The sequence below is a fragment of the Pinus tabuliformis genome, chromosome 9, assembly GCF_031772625.1.
Source record: "Pinus tabuliformis cultivar Carrire ecotype Pingquan chromosome 9, CPIR1, whole genome shotgun sequence".
Taxonomy (NCBI): domain Eukaryota; kingdom Viridiplantae; phylum Streptophyta; class Pinopsida; order Pinales; family Pinaceae; genus Pinus; species Pinus tabuliformis.
In genome coordinates this window covers 847,568,062-847,587,317 of record NC_142307.1, presented here as the reverse complement: position 1 = coordinate 847,587,317, position 19,256 = coordinate 847,568,062, and the positions used below count along the sequence as shown (strand labels likewise).

Here is a 19,256-nt window from a genome sequence, read left to right as displayed (position 1 = left end):
GGTTAGTACAACGAGTTGTAAGGATAGATTTTGATAGCCAAAGTGCAATTTTCTTGGACTCTACTGCGGTGACGATACTGTAGGGGAAGCCCTACGGGAAAATAGCTCGGTGCCAGGATGATAAAAAGCTTAATGCCTCTTCTCATTAGAAGGTCGTCTTCTTTGAAACCCATTTCTTACATATTTTCTTTCCCACTCCACACTTTACTTTTATTTGAAACGCAATACCTGCGCTCGCTCATAGCGATGCGATAAATTTGCTTCTGCATCCTCTTACCCTGAAGAGAGGAATCCCTTCCTTTTGGGAGGGACTCCTGGGAACGAATCCAGCGGAGACGGGGCCTGTAGCTCAGAGGATTAGAGCACGTGGCTACGAACCACGGTGTCGGGGGTTCGAATCCCTCCTCGCCCACCCTGAAAGGGGACAAAAGGGAGGCCTTTCGGGGGTAGGGAGATTATGATATGATTGGGATAGCGCAAAGCTATGGAACTTAGTCTTCACAAAGGGTCATTTATCGAAAATGATACCCAGTACGTCCGAGAGTAACCAGCATATTTGTGTCTGACCTCCTATAAATCTTCCTCATTATTAGATTTAGATTAGGGTTATAGAACGAGAGATTCTTCCAAATCCGAGGGAAAATATGAGGGAAAATAGATTGACAGCATGCAGGGATCCAATTCTGACTTCCAGGGAACAAGAACCCTGCTTATCATTCAAAGACAAAGCACATTGATGTTCAATATCACTTTGTGAGGGATATGGTTGCAGAGAAAAAAGTGTTGCTGGTAAAGATGGACACTTTGAATAATGTTACAGATGTATTGATGAATCTTGTGAGCACTGAGAAGTTTTCTTGGGGTAGAGAAACAATGGGCATTACACGGATGGACCAATGAGTAAGCTCTCATGTGACACCCTGTGTGGAAAATAAGACAAGAAGTGGGAGAATGTTGGGTGTGTGTTATATTAATCAATATTTTGGACCCTATATTAGGTGGGCGGACCTACCTATTGTTTTGTGCATGGGTTTCACACATGGTTTTGGGCATGATGGTTTTCCGCCCATTGTATTTTGTAGATCTGGTCAAGGGAACTATGATTTTGTTCTAATCCAGGGTTAATGGATTGGGGTTTATGAATGCTTTCGCATGTGTATATATATATATATATGTATGTATGTATGTATGTATATGTGTGTGTGTGTGTGTATTGTAACATTGAAAGGAATATAATGAAAAATCAATCTAGTAGTCCCGGTTTTGGGATCCAGGGAAAAATCTATGTGTATATATGTTTCATGTTTTATGTTCTCTCCATTGTTTATTTTTCCTTTTTAGATTTCGTATGCAGATAATTTTTGTACAGGGTTAAAACCTACATTTTGTATCAGAGTTGTTTCGGCTTCAAGGGGACGCCTTTGCTGCTGAGAAGCTTTTCTCGAGCTTGTGGTAGAGCATGTTCAGTGGGAGACCTGCGGGATCGATTCTTGCAGCGAAAGAAGATGATGAACAGTGGAAAGATAGAGATCGAGCAATTTAATGGTTATATTTTTTAGTTATGGAAACTCAAGATGGAGGATCTACTGGTGGATAAATATCAATGGATCGTGGTAGAAGGGAAAGAAAGAACTAGTATGCAAGTTAAAAAAGTCTCTGTATGGGTTAAAAAAGTCACCAAGGATGTGGTATCAGAAATTTTATACGTTTATACGGGGACTTGACTTCACCATAAGCAAAGCATCACTATGTGTATTTTAAATTAATTGGTGACTGTGTTATTTATTTGGTCTTGTATGCGAATGATATGTTGTTAATTGGAAATAACAAAGAAATTATCTAGGATTTGAAGACCTAATTGTCCTCCAAATTTGACATGAAGGATCTTGGTGCTACAAACTATATTTTGGGCATGGAAATTAAATGAGATCGGGCAAAGAGGAAGATCTAGTTAAAACCGAGTAAGTATGTCAATACAATACTACAGAGGTTTAATATGCAGGATAGTAAACCGGTGAAGGTTCCTATTCCTGTAGGTGTAAAGTTATTTGTTGAACAGTGCCCCAATGCACAATAAGAGGAAGAGGACATGTCCCGTGTGCCATATGTGAGTGTAGTCAGTAGCTTGATGTATGAAATGGTTTGTACTAGATCAAACATTGCACATGCAGTGGGAGTATTTAGTAGGTTTATGTCAAAACCAAGGAAGGAGCATTGGACAACAGTGAAGCGGGTTTTCAAGTATTTGTGTGGCATTGGTGATTATGGTCTATGCTACCAAGGAAGACCAAGATTGCACAAATTCATGGACATCCATGGCTTTGTTGATGCTGACTGGGTTGGAGATCTAGATCAGGAAAGATCTACAAGTGGGTATGTGTTTAACCTATTTGGAGGTGTTGTCAATTGGATGAGCAAGAGACAGTCTATAGTGGCACTTTCAACTAAGAGGCAAAATACATGGCAACCACTCATGCAAGAAAGGAAGTTGTTTGGTTGCAAATATTGTGTTCAAGTATAGGGTTAGTGCAACGAGCTATAATGATAGGTTGTGATAGCCAAAGTGCAATTTTCTTGGCAAAGAACCCTACTTATCATTCAAAGACAAAGCACATTGATGTTCAGTATCACTCTGTGAGGGATATGTTTGAGGACTTAAAGGTGTTGTTGGTAAAGGTGGACATTTTGAATAATGTTGTAGATGCATTGACGAAGTCTGTGAGCCCTGAGAATTTTTCTTGGTGTATAGAAACAATGGGCATTGTAGTGTTGGACCAATGAGTAAGATCTCATGTGACCCCCTGTGTGGAAAAGAAAACAACAAGTGGGAGAATGTTGGGTATCAATTTTTTGGACCCTATATTAGGTGGGCGGACCTACCTATGGTTTTGTGCATGGGTTTCACACATGGTTTTGGGCATGATGGTTTTCTGCTCATGGTATTTTGTAGATCCGATCAAGGGAACTACAGTTATGTTCTAATCTAGGGTTAATGGATTGGGGTTTATGAATGCTTCGACATGTATATATATGTAATGTAACATTGAAAGGAATATAATGAAAAATCAATCTAGTAGTCCCAATTTCGGGATCCAGGGGAAAATATCCATGTATGTATATTTTATGTTTTATGTTCTCACCATTGTTTATTTTCTGTTTTTAGAATTCGTATGCAGATAATTTTTGTACAGGGTTAAAACCTACAATTCATTCCGATGTGTGTGGGCTAATGTACAATAAATCTCTTGGAGGTCATCTTTACTATGTGACCTTCATTGTTGATCACTCTAGAAAGACATGGATCTATCTTCTCAAGACAAAGGATGAATTATTTGAAAAGTTTAAAGAATTTAGATCCGAAGTTGATACATTAACTAAAAGAAAGATAAAGTTTTGAGATCTGACAATGGAAGGGAATACACTTCAAAAGAATCAATTGCATATTGTGAAGAAGTAGGTATTAAGAGGGAGCTCATTGTTCACTAGAACCTCGAGCATAATGGAGTAGTAGTAAGAAAGAATAGAACCATTGAAGAATGCATAAGGACTATGATATTTGATCAAGGTCTACGAAAATTTCTATGGGGAGAAGCATCCATGACAATAGTATATATATAAAATAGAAGTCCTCATAGAATACTTAATAATATGATGTTAGAAGAAGCATTCATAGGGTACAAGCCATGTGTATACCATCTCCAAATCTTTGGGTGTCCCGCATACATATGTTCCAAAAGACAAGCGAAAGAAATTACACTCTACAAGTATGAGAGGTATATTCCTTGGTTATAGCCTTTCATCAAAGGCTTATCAAATATACATTAAGGAAGGAAGACAAATCGAAGTTACTAGGGATGTTATATTTTATGAAAACCATGCCTACAAAAGATCAAGGATAATACCAATCGAATATAATGAAGAAGATGTACCTCTATTTGAAGAAGAAAAGCAACATGACAAGGCACCTACAAAACAAGAAGAAGAAGAAGAAGGGCCAAGTGAGCCTATTCAACCTATAATCATTCCTAAAACAAATAAGATTCCAAATTGGTTAAAAGTTACACTTGAATATGCCAAAGGACATGGAGAAACTAAAGCAACTTTCAGAGAAAAAAATAAAAATAAAAATAAATAAATAAATAAAATAAAATACATGATGAAGTTAATCAAAGTAGAACCAACTACCTTTGAAGAAGTCGCTCATCAAGAATAATGGAAAAAAGTGATGCAGTAAGAATATCAATCCATCATGAAGAATAGGGTTTGGGTAGTCATTCCTATACCTAGTGACAAATCAGTTGTCACTTCCAAATGGATTTACAAAATCAAACATGTCATTGATGGAAGCATAGACAAATACAAATCCATATTTGTTGCAAGGGGTTCTCTCAAAAGGAAGGAATATATTATGAATAAGTCTTTGCTCCTATTGCCAAGTATACTACTATAAGATCTTTGGTTTCGCTAGCTACTACTATGGGATGGAATATCCATCAAATGGATTTCAAAACAAAATTTCTAAATGGAACCACTGATGAAGAAGTATATATTGAAAACTCAGAAAGCTTTGAAATAAATAGCATAAATACTCATCTTTGCAGACTCAAGAAAGCTCTATATGGCTTAAAACAAGCTCTTATGGCTTGGTATCCAAGGATGGATCCATATCTCTTAAGGATAGGGTTCGTGAAAAGTTTTGTCAATGAAAACCTCTACACAAGGATAGTGAAAAATGAACCAGTCATTATACTACTATATGTGGATGATTTTTTTATTACAGGTGTGGAGTGCAGAATTCTAGAATGCAAGAAAATGTTGGTAGCATAATTTGAAATGAAAGATTTGGGACTCATGCACTATTACTTGGGCTTGGAAGTTTGGAAGAAACTCGACGAGATATATCTTGCTCAAGGTAAGTACATAATCAAGATGTTACAAAAGTTTGGTATGATGGATTCCAAGCCTATGACTACTCCCATGATCACAAATCTCAAGAAGTTGAAAATCTCTAACTCTAGTCTCATCGATCATACAAGATATCATAACTTCGTGGGCTCTTTGATGTACTTGTTGAATACGAGACCTGATATATGCTTTCTTATAAATGTTCTTATTCAATTTCAGTTGAAGCCTCATCGAGACCATTGGATAATTACCAAACATATCTTGAGATACCTACGTGGTACAATTCATCACTACCTGATGTTTGATGGAAAGGAAGATCAGTTAACATGTTTTACCTATTCTGATTAGGGTGGTAGTGAGACTGAAGGAAGAAGAACTATTATAGGTTCTTTCAGTTTGGGATCTGCAATGAGTTCATGGATGAGCAGAAAACAAGATCTTGCGTTAAGTAGTGTTGAAGCGGAATATGTTGTTGCATGTGAAGTATGAAAATAAGTTGTTTGGTTATGAAAACTCTTCGCATATTTGTTTGGAAAGCCTCTATATCCTACAGTAGTAAATTGTGATAGTCAAAGCAGCATCAAGATGTCTGAAGACCCCGTATTCCATTCCAAGACGAAGCATATCAATAACAAGTACCATTAAATTATGAGTTTGGTACAAGATAGGGTTGTGAAGCTACAATATATTTTGACGGATGAATCGGTAGTTGATGTGTTGACAAAATCTCTTCCGAATAAGAAATTTGAATATTTCATAAGCATGCTTAGATTGGTTTATGTTACAGATTTAGTTTATAGGGAGAGATGAAGCATCGTATGGCAACAAGATGCTTGGGAGGACATTTGGTCGGCCTATGTGTTCATGTCTAGATCCCGAAGTAGGGAGGGTGGTGTTGGTCATGGAGCTCTGACATTGGATGTGCTCCTAGACACCTAAGTTGGTGTTAGAGGTTAAAATCTTGATGATACCTAGAGAGGCTAAAGCTTGAGTACAACTTAGTCCTACTCGATTAGAGTACCATAGTTAGCTATCTAATCTGTAGCACTGTGTGTGCTATAACTCTTCATAGTTCATATAATTTTGAGATCTTCCATGTACCTATGTATGTATGTAATTATGAATACCTCCCTAGTTAAGAGGGAGTGTTGAAGAATGTAACTAGTGTCGGTCTTCATAATTGTAGTTGTCAAAATAAAATTTATTATTAAAGAATTTGACTTATTAAAGCATTGGTTTCATGCTTGGGTCAATGAGTTTTAGGTTGAATCCTCCATTGTAGGCTTCTAGGTTTTGTCTTGAGTCAATAGAGTCATTGTCATTTTTGTTAAACCCTTATTGGGCATTTGTATCATGTAAAAAAAATTACTTTTGAGTCTAAAGGGTCATTTTTCACCTCCACACCAAGTTGACCCTGTCCTCACGAAGTCGGTATGGATTAGGGCTATTTGACCCAGTACAAAGGATATATATAGAGAGGCAACTCAACCTATTTGAAGCACTCACTCAACAAGTTCAATCTACAAGAAGAAGAAGAAGCAGAAAAAAAAGAGTGAAATTGTTGGAGAAGGGTAGAAGAAGTTGGGAAGACCTAAATCGAGTTTTTGGGAAATATATCTCTCATGCGTGCAAAGTTACTGGACTGTAGCTGGGGCCAAAATTCTTAATCTACTACAGGTCTACAATTTTGAAGCTAGGGGCAAAAAATCTATAGTTAGGGGTCAAAATTATGGATTGCAGTTGCTACTTGGAAGCTGACACTTGGAGACTTTGATAGGGATCATCTATTGCAAGGAATGGTTGACTTGGTGATTGGAGGAGGTCTTTGTCTAGATCTATAGGGTCTTAGATTCTATCATCTTGATTTGAATCTATTGGTGGAAGAGTTAGAATAGGTTTTCCCCTTAGAGGGGTTTTGCACTAGCTGAGTGCCTACATCTTATGACTCTTGTTCTTGTGGTCTTCATATACATTTAATTTGGTAATTGCTTAATGAAAGATAAACTAATAAAGAAGTAAAAAAAGCCAACATAACTCACAAGTAATTATCAAGAAAAAGGAATCTTGTGTCTCTTATTTCTCTTAATTGTCTTCTATTCTATATTGCATTTATTGTTCTATCTACAATTGCTATTTGTGACTGGAAGATTAAATTGATTTGAAAGTGATTTATAATTGAAGAAAATAATTGGGCTAAAGTGATTGTAACAACATAAAATAATGGAAAATTAACATGGTATCAAAGCTAAGGTGAAGGAAAGCCCAAAGGAGACAAGAGACGAGCAATCATCTTTGGAAGAAGCTAAAGGAGCCTATTTGACTTGGTCAAGATGTCTATCACTTACTTTAAGGACATTGAGAAGCTAGGTGGCTCATCTAACTTTATTGCTTGGAAGATTAGGTTGGGAGTCATTCTAGATGACGATGACGTTTTGGAATATGTGGAATCAAAGGTACCTGAGCCTCCGAAAAATGCTCCTGTTGCTACCAAGGCCAAATATAAGAAAGTTGAGCTCAAAGCAAAGAAAATTCTTATTGAGTCTTTGAAAGATCATTTGCTTACTTATGTTGGAAAATTGAAGAAGTCTAAGGACATCTTTGATAAGATGGTTGGGATGTATGAGGTAAACAATTTAAATCACATTCTTTCCTTGAAGAATCAACTCAAGGATATGAAAATGAACAAAGGGGGATTTTCCCAATCCTATGTTATGAGGATATCAAAATTAACGGATCAATTGCAAATTGCTTGCGAGCCCATTTCTGATAGAGAAATAGTGTTGGAAACTCTTCAAGGTCTTCTTCCTATTTGGGAAACCTTCATTAGTACTGCAAGTAAGAATGAAAAGCTCCCCACATTCAATGAATTGGTTGGAAAATATACTCTAGAAGAAATCAAGATGATCTCTAGAGGAAAGATTCAAAAGCATGAAGAAGGAGAGCCCTCTGCATTTACTACTCAAGGCAAGAAGAGGAAAGGTAGAGGGAGACCATCTAATTCAAGAAATCTCGCTCCAACATCCAGGGACTCTAATAGAAGATCAAGAAGGGACAGGGATATGTCAAATATTGAGTGCTATAATTGTCACATGTATGGTCACTATTCTCAAGCTTGTATGGAAAGAGGAATGCTCCAAGGTCCAACTACAATATAATCGTGGCTTCAGCAACAACAGGTTCAATGATAAAAGAAGATGTGATGATAAAAAAGAGAGGTGGTGATAGAAGAAAAGGAGATGATAGAAGAAGAAGAGATGCTCTTGATGATCATGAATAAGGTCATTGCCCTCAAAAGAGATCAAGGAACTATAGGTATGAAAATAATGTTTCTACTATTCAATCTGAATATATACTTACTTCCACTCTTTCTATTTCCTCTCTTCTAGATTCATGTGATAGTTGGTTGGTAGATAGTGGGACTTCTAGAGATTTATATGGGTATAAGGAAGTCCTCTCAAATCTGTATAGAGGGAGACCAATATAAAAAACATCCTTGGAGACAACTCTACTCATCCTATAAAAGGTTTTGGTTCTATTAAATTTCATTTGGAGTCTAGGGAATCTGTTCTTCTTCATGATGTTATGTATGTTCCAAGATTAAAGAATAAATTGGTATTGATGCAGGAGCATCTAGACCTAGCCAGCAATGTGATGGAGTGGTCACATGTTGTGGCTAATGAAAGGTTGGAGGAAGAATTGGTTAATTAAATTGTATTAATTCAATTATGTAAGTGGTTAATTTGTTGCCTAATTCTAAACAAAATTGGGAATAAATGGCAAATGATCCTCCCTGCGTGGAGATCAAGCCAAGTAGTCTAGTTTGTTTAGATTAGGATAGGACTTGAATTCTAAATGTATAATTTATTCCTCCAATTGTGGAGGAGATGGTTAACTTAGCATATATGCAATTTCCTTTGTTTTCTGAAGGAGAGCGAGAGGAGAGATAGAGAGGGAGAGGACCCGAGAGCACTGTAAGCCTACGGGCTATGTAGAAGGAAGAGGCCATTAATTAGATTAATCAGGCCAGAGAAGGGAGAGAGCCCCAAATATATTTTGTATTTATGTTTGTATACAGAGGATTGATTGGAGTGATAGAACTGTGTGATTGAATGCATTTCTTTTGGGACAGAGGGCTTTACCTGTGTGATCAGGCCGAAGGGCGAAGCTCTGTTATTTGTTACTGTGAATAATCAGTGTGCATGCATAATCACATAACCGGCCCGTGGAGGCTTGAATGCTTGTTTTTCTATCTATTTTCGAATGCTCTTGATGCCGAACTGTGTTTTCATATGTTTTGATGGAGATCTGGTGTTAAAGGATCAATTGATGAGCGCATTCCATCGTTCTGGTGTCGCAGGCGGAAAACCCAAATACATTAAGTATCAGGCGTAAAACACAGTTGGATTGAGAATCCGGATCTCAAATCCTTTAGACAAAGATTTTGAATGTTATCAGGTCCATCTTATCTATCGCATCGCGCAATTGTATGGGCGCACGACCAAAGCTTGTCCCCAAACCCTTTGCGATTGCGATTGCCGACGTAAATCGCATCGGCATATCGGAGCGGGAGTTATATATTGTAAAGCAGCTATTACCATCGCCGATAGTGATACGATATCGCATCGGACCTCCGATAAGGGAAGCGTCGATAGTTGTTGACCATTGAGACCTCCGATCACCGATTTAGCGATTGAATCTGAGTCGTCCGATCGGCCAGATCTCGATCCGTGGCAATAACAAATATGACTGTGTAAAAAGGCAGAAAAGCCTTGTTTCGGCATTTTGGAGAGTATTCGGTCCCGAAAGGGAAAAGGCATGGTTTAAGCTTTTCAAAGGCTTTCCACTCCCGATAGAGTAAAGGGCCTGTATTTTGTGGAGCAAGGGTGTAAAGTGGGGTGATTATTGGGTCATTTTCGATCCATTTGGGATGTTTAAGGCTGAATGCATATCAACACTTCCGATATATATATATATGTGTGTGTGTGTGTGTGTGTGTGTGTGTATGTGTGTGTGTGTGTGTGGGATGAAGCGTTAAGGGGCTATTAAGGGGAGATTAAGTCCCGATAAGGTATATTAGTTGTGGCAGCCTTAGGGTTGTATCAGGTATCCATATCTGCCTCAGAAGACAAAGGGATGACAGTTGCCTCATAAGAGGAAAGGTACTCGCTTGGCCTATGGAATCTCGCATTATAGATGCTTTCACCTTGGGATCTAGAATTGAAGGACTCTATAGAGTTAATGGAAGACCTTTGAGAGCTATGGTCCACAATATCAATCATCAAAGTGAGTTATGGCATCGAAGGTTGGCACATTTGCATTATGAAGCCTTACCTAAAGTAAGAAAGTTGGTCTCTAGGATGCTTGATGTTCAATCTAGTCATGTTGGTGTATGTTTTGGAATGTGCCAGTGGAAAGAAGACAAGGGGACCATTCCCCTCCAACAAAAGCAAGACTAATGATATTCTACAACTCATCCACTCTAACCTATGCGAACCCATGCCAATGCACTCCGTGGTTACCTCTATTACATAATATTTATTAATGACTTCTCCAGGAAAACATGGATATTCTATTTGAAGCACAAGGATGAAGCATTTGACATGTTCCAGGATTCAAGGATCTCATTGAGAATCAAACCAGAAAAGGTACATTTGTTGGATATTGTGAAAATTCTAAAGCCTTTAGAATATATATATCTGGTCAATGGAAAATTAAATTTAGCATGGATGTAAATTTTGATGAAGATGTTTCCCCTGGAAAAGCAAGGGACCTTCCTCTTCCTCCTCTTGTTGACAACAAGGATGATGATATGGACCTACTATAAGGTCCTTCTGTGCTAGAATCTGAGAAGGATATTGTTGATGATCCCATAGAGCCTATGGACCCTTTGGATCCTCCTCCATGTGATCCCCCCATCAAGAAGAGACCCCTTTAGCTTTGTGATACTTTACAGGATGTTGAAAGACATGTTGCTACTAGAGGACCCTTTAGAGAAAGCAAGAAGCCTGTTGATACCAGGGGTACATTGTAGCTATGAGATCCATCATATAGGTTGAACCTCCCACTTTTGAAGAAACAGTGAAAGAGTAAGTTTGGAAGGATGTCATGGCCGAAGAGTACTAGTCTATCTTGAAGAATGATGTGTGGGATTTTGTTATGAGACCAAAGGAAATTTTGTTATGACTTCATAGTGGCTATACAAGATCAAGCATGGACTTGATGGGAGTATTGAGAAATATAAGGAAAGGTTCGTGGTTAGAGGTTTCTCCCAGAAAGAAGGAGAAGACTATGATGACATATTTTCACCTGTTTCCCACTACACCACCATTAGATCGATTGTTTCCCTTGCTTCTAGTCAAGGATCGAAATTTCATCAGATGGATGTGAAGATTGTGCTTCTTCATGGCATACTACAAGAAGAAGTATATGTTGAGAATCCTCGAGTATTTTAAGTGAAGGACAATAAAAAACATGTTTGCAGATTGAATAAAGCAATATATGGTTTGAAGCAAGCCCCTAAAGTCTGGTATGCTCGCATTGATAGTTACCTGATGAATCTTGGATTCACGAAAAGCAATGTTGATTTGAACCTCTACTACAAAACGTCCAAGGTATGCCTTCGATTTTGGTTTTATATGTTAAAGATTTATTCTTGACAGGTAGTGAACCTCTGATGCTCGAGTGTAAGAGGGAGCTAGCCTCTGATTTTGAAATGAAGGATCTTGGTTTGATGCACTATTTCCTGGGATTAGAAGTGTGGCAAAGACCTGATGATATTTTTGTTTCTTAAGGAAAATATGTCGTGAAACTTGTTTAGTCAATTTAATGTCTTAAATTGCTCTACATAAATTATCAATTCGGGTATCGTAAACTGATGAAGTGTGGTGCACTATATGTGCTTAGTTAACCTTTCTCTTACTTCGTTGTTTTATAGTTTATGTTCAACTCTTCCTAAAACTCTGCTTCAAACACATGTGCTGTGTAAAGCACGATTAAGAAGTAGTCAGAAATAAGTCCAAAAAGTAATCAAGCTCTAAGGTGACAAGTAAGAAAAACCACTTCAAAGACCAGTTATAATGTTAAACTCTTCCTAAAACTCTGCTTCAAACACATGTGCTGTGTAAAGCACGATTAGGAAGTAGTTAGAAATAAGTCTAGAAAGTAATCAAACTTTTAAACTTGCAAAGAAAGAGCTTGAAAGAAATAACTTGAAATGAAACTGAAAGCAAAGAACTTGAAATGACTTGAAAGTAAATGACCACTTCCAATGGCACTAGACACCATTCATGCTGCTGCAAATAAAAGAAAAGAAAGTCACTTTTAAAACCAAAGATAAAGATTATCTCTCTCTAACTCGATGCTTCTAAGCACATGTACTGTGTAAAGCACGGATAGAAAGTAGCTTAAGTTGAATTAGAAAAGTGAGAAAAATCTGCTTTAAAGACTAATGATAATATTTTGCTCTTTCTAATTCTCTACTTCAGCCATATGTACTATGCAAAGTATGATTAGAAAGTAGTGAAAGATTAGTCTAAGAAGCACTTAAAACCAAAAATCTACTTTAAAGACTAGTAATAATATTTTGCTCTTTCTAACTCTCTACTTCAGCCATATGTACTATGCAAAGTATGGTTAGAAAGTAGTGAAAGAACAGTCTGAAAAGCACTCAAAGCCAGCTGCAAGTTAGTGATATTTTGATCTTAAAATATAACAATTTATGATGAAGATCATTTATGTGTTAGCAGCTCTTTGAGAAATAAAATTAAAAATCAGCTATAAAAACAAAGGCAGCAGCTTGAACCTGTCAACTTCAAATACCATTAGTTTGTAAAGCAAATACATAAACATAAAAACAAATCCCGGGAGAAAATAAAATGCAATAATTCAAACTGTACAAGGCAGGGGCCCCCTTCTACCTATGAAATCAAAGCATACTTAAAATTGCATGAATGAAAATCTAATCTACCTTACATTCTACAAAGCAATATTTACAAAATGAAATCTAATCTACTTACATCCTAATATGCTCCATGACATCTACTTCACATCTCCTTCCATGTTGAGAACATCAAAGCTTTATTCAATTTCTTCAAAAGTGCAAAGTACAACAAAGCTCTCCAAAGAGAGACTAAAAAGAGACTAAAAAGACTAAAAAAAGACTAACTAATGAAGGAGAGAGACCTCCTATTTATACAAAAAGATGAGAGCCTTCTCATTAATGATAATCCATGAATCTCTCCCTCTACCTCTAGAGTCCTAATCAAAATAGGAACTGATAAGACACATGTCTTTTGAGAGTTACAATACAATTAGGAGATGTGACACATATCCTCATGATCCCATGATTCTTTCCAACCAAATTCGAATTTGGCCTTAGAGTGCCACATAAGGGTCTTCTAGAAGTCTCCTTTCAACCTACACATGTCAACAAACTCAACCCATTTGTTAGGTATAAGCATATGCACATTATTTTCTAATGTTTAACCACAAATTCACTAAAAAGGCTTAGAAATAATAAATATTGGAAAAACATAAAGGTAGCCCAATGATAATGAAAGTGGGATGAATGTGGTGACATAGTAGTGAAATGGAGGTGAAATGGAGGTGATATAATGGACATAATAGTGAAAGTGTAATGGAAATGAATGACATTTTCAAGACTCAACATACCCCCCAACTGAAGCTATTGCATGTCCTCATGCAACATATATTACATTGACTATTTTGATCCTTGAGCTTTGGCTTAACTTTGCATGATATCATTTGATAACTTCATATTTCTGCAAAGTGTTTTACTTGAATTGCAACATGGTAGGTTCTTGTGTTACAACCATTTTATTTTTTTATTTTTTTTTTGCCTTTTATTTTGATCTTTGAACTTTGCATAATGATATTTTGATTATTGTTGCAAAGTATATCTTTATTGGATTGCATGATGGTTGGTTCTTGTGTGACAACCATGATTTTGTTTGTATCCAATTTATCCTTTAAGCACTTTTTCAAAAGCCATTGTATGCTCATAATAGCAATGTAATAATTAATATATATTGGAAGTATGTGAGCTCTTGAATATGTTATGGACATGGAAAGATATGAATATGAATGTATTCCCCCCCCCAACTGATGGTATTGGCAATTTTATGAAATGAGGAAGAGAAATGTTTTTCCAACAAGTATCATTCTAGCTTTTTATGGAATTCTATGGTTAAAAGTTAGAAAATGCCGTACCTTCACTTACCCTTTGGAATGGATGAGTTGTATGTGTGTGGTGGCTGAAAACTTCTGATCATATTCTTCTTCAAGTGGCTGAACAAGAGGAGTCATGGATAGAGAGATAAGATGGCTTTTTATTGCTTCTACTAAAACTTGCTGAATTTGCTCCAAAATGCTGAAAATAATAGTCTTCATGTCTTCAAAACTCATTGGCACAATTCCTACTATGTGAAAAGATGTTCTGATGTCGAACATAGTAGGAAATTGTTGGCTTAGTGGCCATTAATGGATGCCACTAGTCAACACGAGTACTCTCACCATTGATGTCAATGAGAGTCAAGATGCCCAAACACATCTTGCTAGGTACGAATGAATTTGCTGATGTCGAGTCACCTAGAAGATCTAACGAACAAGGGACATTAATGTATTCCCATTGTTTGTCAGCATGAGAACTTGCCATTAAGGCATGCAAGTCTCAAGGTGTTTTTACAAAGAACTTAGACTCAAAGGACTATGGACTAATTTGCATTGAAGCAGGGCTTATTTGCAGAATGAAAATGACAAGGAATGGAAAGTGAAAATGGAAAATGGCAATGGAGAACAGAAATGACAATGGGCAATAAGCATGTGAATGAGCCTTTTGCTTTTATTGGTGGGTTATGAATGGACAAAAAGAGATGGAAAGTGTATGTGAATGAAAATGGAAAATATGGAGTGGAATGAGGTGAATGGTTTATTATGGAGTATGGATGTGATGGATGGATGTGATGGAGACAATAATATCTGAAAGTTTTTCAAGTATTTGGATCTGATTTTGCATCAGCATATTTCCTCTTTGTTGTGGATCATCCTCTTATGAAACAAATTGGTCTCTTAGAGAGACATCATTCCCTTGTAGTCATTTGTCCTTCCTTCTAGAACCTGCAAAAAAAACTAATACTTCTTCCGCAATGGAATGTAAGATTATCAAAGGAGAGAGGTGATCAATCTCTCTAGTTATGATATTTACATACAAAACTAAGAATTTGTATTAATGAAACAAGTTCTCAAAGGAAAAATCAAAAGAATTTATACCTGCTTTGGAATTAGTGCCTCAAGTTGATGTTGCTTCTTTTCAGCAATTTATTTCATTATTTGCCATTTCAAACTCTGATGATATATTTCTCATTGTATAGATCTTGTTGAGATCTTTCCAATGGTACTTAAATCATCAAAATCTGATTCTGTATGAGAAAGATAGGCTGATTTGAACAATGAGGTTTTTCTGGCTGCGGAATTGAGGAACAGCTCTGTATCTAAAAATCTTGAATAAAAAGTTAGCCATTCAATTTTCATTATCAGTCCAAAATTAATCAATACCTTCAGAAAAGTGAGAAAATAACTTGTTCATTTCATTGATTCAAAATTATTATTTTTTTCTTGACATGCAGCGACTTAGTGTGGCGACTTAGTGTGGCGACTCAGTGTGGCGACTTTGTGATAACACCCAATTTGACTTCCCTTTGACCGGGGTCTTTTTCAGCAAATTTGACCGAATGGATAGGACACCATCCATGTACTGAAATTTCCCTAGCTACCCATGTGGCCTGTTTTGCCTGATGACACCTACAACCTAGAGTTTAACAAAACAGCTGCGGGATCACTAAATGGCTGCGGGATTGCAGAGTGTAGAAAATACTGTGAAATGGAGTGGCTGTGTGCGAACAAACTAAGCAATTTCTCCATCTCAAACTTCAGCTGAAAAATGGAATTATGGAGTTTGAAACACAGCTGCGGGGTTTAATAACCTCCACCTCCACTTGACTCTACGGCTCTGTTCTAAAACACTACTTCAATGGTGGCTTAGCAGTCATAATACAACCGTAACATACGTTCACTGGTTATATGTATTCACTGTTTCTCAGAATTAGCAGTGATATAGAACCCATACAGTAGTAGAAGGGCCATTGATAACATACTCAGTCCTTGTGCTCTACAAACCAGAATTGGCAGCACTACTAGCCCAACTTATTAATTCTGATAGTCGCCACTGCCATTATGATACTAGTCGTATTGACAAATAAATGTGGGCATCGTGCTGGTATACCAAATATTAGTAACTTACCTGCTCACCACTGCATATCCGTCCATGTGCACAGGATGAGGTCTTTAATAAGAATTAGCAGAGAGAGACCGTTAATGTTTTGGATACCCAACATTTAACCGGCAACGATTAATGACCGAGAGTCGTGTTTGATTGAAACACGTCTCTAGACAGGCGCGCCAAAATGTTTAGTCAGCATGTAATTGATCCCCATCACAACTCTTTCCCTCAGGTACGCGGAGTTATTCAAACAACCACTTAATTTTCACGCGCGGCAGTCAAAAACGGGCTCCAAAGAACCGAACATTTCTCCCAGACCACCACGAATTTTCCAAATCGGTTTCTGGGTTATCTAATTAACCCACCTGGCAACAAAACCCATGTTTTAGTTTTTTGAAATTCGCCTCTGTTTGGGAGAATCGAAGGTGTGAAGTTTGACGTTTTTCAGGTCTTGCGTTTTTTCTCTGAGTTAATTTTTTCTCTGTTCTGCACTTTTTGCATTCGGCCTTTCTTATCTGATCTATTGTTTTGCAGGTGTTGGATGACTTAAAATGGGAAGGCATTGAAACGACTTACTGTCCATCAGGCTCTTATTATTCTTACAATTGCACTGAAACGATTTCAAACTGGGAGGTTTGGCAAGCTGAACAAGAGGGTAACATTCCCTGAAACACTAGATTTGTCACCTTAGATGAGTGGAAAGGGAAATGGTTTGCTCAGATACAAGCTTTATGCTGTTGTTGTGCACGTCGATATGCTTAATGCGTCCTTTTTTTTTTTTTTTTGGCATTATGTTTGTTATGCAAAGGACCTGCATGGATCATGGTATAGAATACTGCTCAGTCATCAACGGCAGAACCAAGAACACTCAGTAATGATAAAGACTTTGTTGACTCCCAATTTAATTTGGCATTATTTAGAAGCTTTGACATCAACCAGTTCTCCAAATGGATTACAGGGATTATTGCAGTACTTCAATTTGGTTGAGGGTCTCAGTTGAGAAAATAAAGGATGATTTAGTAAAGCAATGGGAAGTTTCACAACCAGATGCTCAACTATCTCTTCCATATGCTCTTGCCCATCATTAGTAAGTTTAATTCTCTGCTTCTAATTGATAAGGTAGCTATCCAAATGTGAAATCAACTCAGAAATCCGCCACTAAATGATGAATGCCTCCTACAGGAATCAACAGGTCAAAGCTTGAACAGGGAGGCATATTTTTTTTTTTATTGAAGCCACAGTGAAAACTAAGAATGGAGATAGCCCTAGATTGTTTTTCTCTTTTTTTTTCTTCTCTGAAATTGTAAAATTTTTATAAAAAGGATTAATGATTTTCAATTTCAGGCAGCAAATACTTCAAGAAAAACATGTTAAAAACAAGACTTTGACTAAGGTCCTAGGCTGGTTTTTCATCGATCTAAGCTGGGTGACTAGGATAGGATCCATGTCGGGACAATTCTGGAGATGCCCATGTGGTCGGTTTTTTTATTAGATGCCTGTAACTTGTTAAACCTTGAAACAGCTGCGGGATTGTCAGATAGCTGCGGGATCAGGGCAGTTTCTGCAACTAAGTTGCAAAACCTTATTTGAACAAGATACAGTGTTTTGAATACCACTACAAAGCATAACCAGACAATTTTGGACAATTTGAACCTATCAAAGCACTTGAGTTTTATTTTTTCATTTTTTTTTTCATTTTTTTTTTATTGAATCAATTGAAGTGATGAAGTTTATTTTGTCTCCTATTTTTTTTTTTTTTTTTTTAACAATTCTTTTTCTGATCCTCCAGATCACACAGAGTGCAGGAGGAGAGCATACTCAAGAATTATTATTTTGTCTTTTTTTACTTAACAATCTTTTTTCTGATCCTCCAGATCACACAAAGTGCAAGAGAAGAGCATACTCAAGGATTATTAATTTTTTTTTTCAGATGTAAGAAATAAGGTCTCCTAATTACACTTCCCCGGCAACGGCGCCAAAATGTTTAGTCAATTTAATGTCTTAAATTGCTCTACATAAATTATCAATCCGGGTATCGTAAACTGATGAAGTGTGATGCACTATATGTGCTTAGTTAACCTTTCTCTTACTTCGTTGTTTTATAGTTTATGTTCAACTCTTCCTAAAACTCTGCTTCAAACACATGTGCTGTGTAAAGCACGATTAAGAAGTAGTCAGAAATAAGTCCAAAAAGTAATCAAGCTCTAAGGTGACAAGTAAGAAAAACCACTTCAAAGACCAGTTATAATGTTAAACTCTTCCTAAAACTCTGCTTCAAACACATGTGCTGTGTAAAGCACGATTAGGAAGTAGTTAGAAATAAGTCTAGAAAGTAATCAAACTTTTAAACTTGCAAAGAAAGAGCTTGAAAGAAATAACTTGAAATGAAACTGAAAGCAAAGAACTTGAAATGACTTGAAAGTAAATGACCACTTCCAATGGCACTAGACACCATTCATGCTGCTGCAAATAAAATAAAAGAAAGTCACTTTTAAAACCAAAGATAAAGATTATCTCTCTCTAACTCGATGCTTCTAAGCACATGTACTGTGTAAAGCACGGATAGAAAGTAGCTTAAGTTGAATTAGAAAAGTGAGAAAAATCTGCTTTAAAGACTAATGATAATATTTTGCTCTTTCTAATTCTCTACTTCAGCCATATGTACTATGCAAAGTATGATTAGAAAGTAGTGAAAGATTAGTCTAAGAAGCACTTAAAACCAAAAATCTACTTTAAAGACTAGTAATAATATTTTGCTCTTTCTAACTCTCTACTTCAGCCATATGTACTATGCAAAGTATGGTTAGAAAGTAGTGAAAGAACAGTCTGAAAAGCACTCAAAGCCAGCTGCAAGTTAGTGATATTTTGATCTTAAAATATAACAATTTATGATGAAGATCATTTATGTGTTAGCAGCTCTTTGAGAAATAAAATTAAAAATCAGCTATAAAAACAAAGGCAGCAGCTTGAACCTGTCAACTTCAAATACCATTAGTTTGTAAAGCAAATACATAAACATAAAAACAAATCCCGGGAGAAAATAAAATGCAATAAT

The 19,256-nt window shown here is 36.7% G+C and overlaps 1 non-coding gene across 1 annotated transcript; it reads left to right on the top strand.

The window, feature by feature from the left end:
* Positions 1-338: 338 nt before the first annotated feature.
* On the top strand, positions 339-412 carry TRNAR-ACG (transfer RNA arginine (anticodon ACG)). The gene has a single exon. It is a non-coding gene; the product is annotated as a tRNA-Arg (tRNA).
* Positions 413-19,256: the final 18,844 nt, after the last annotated feature.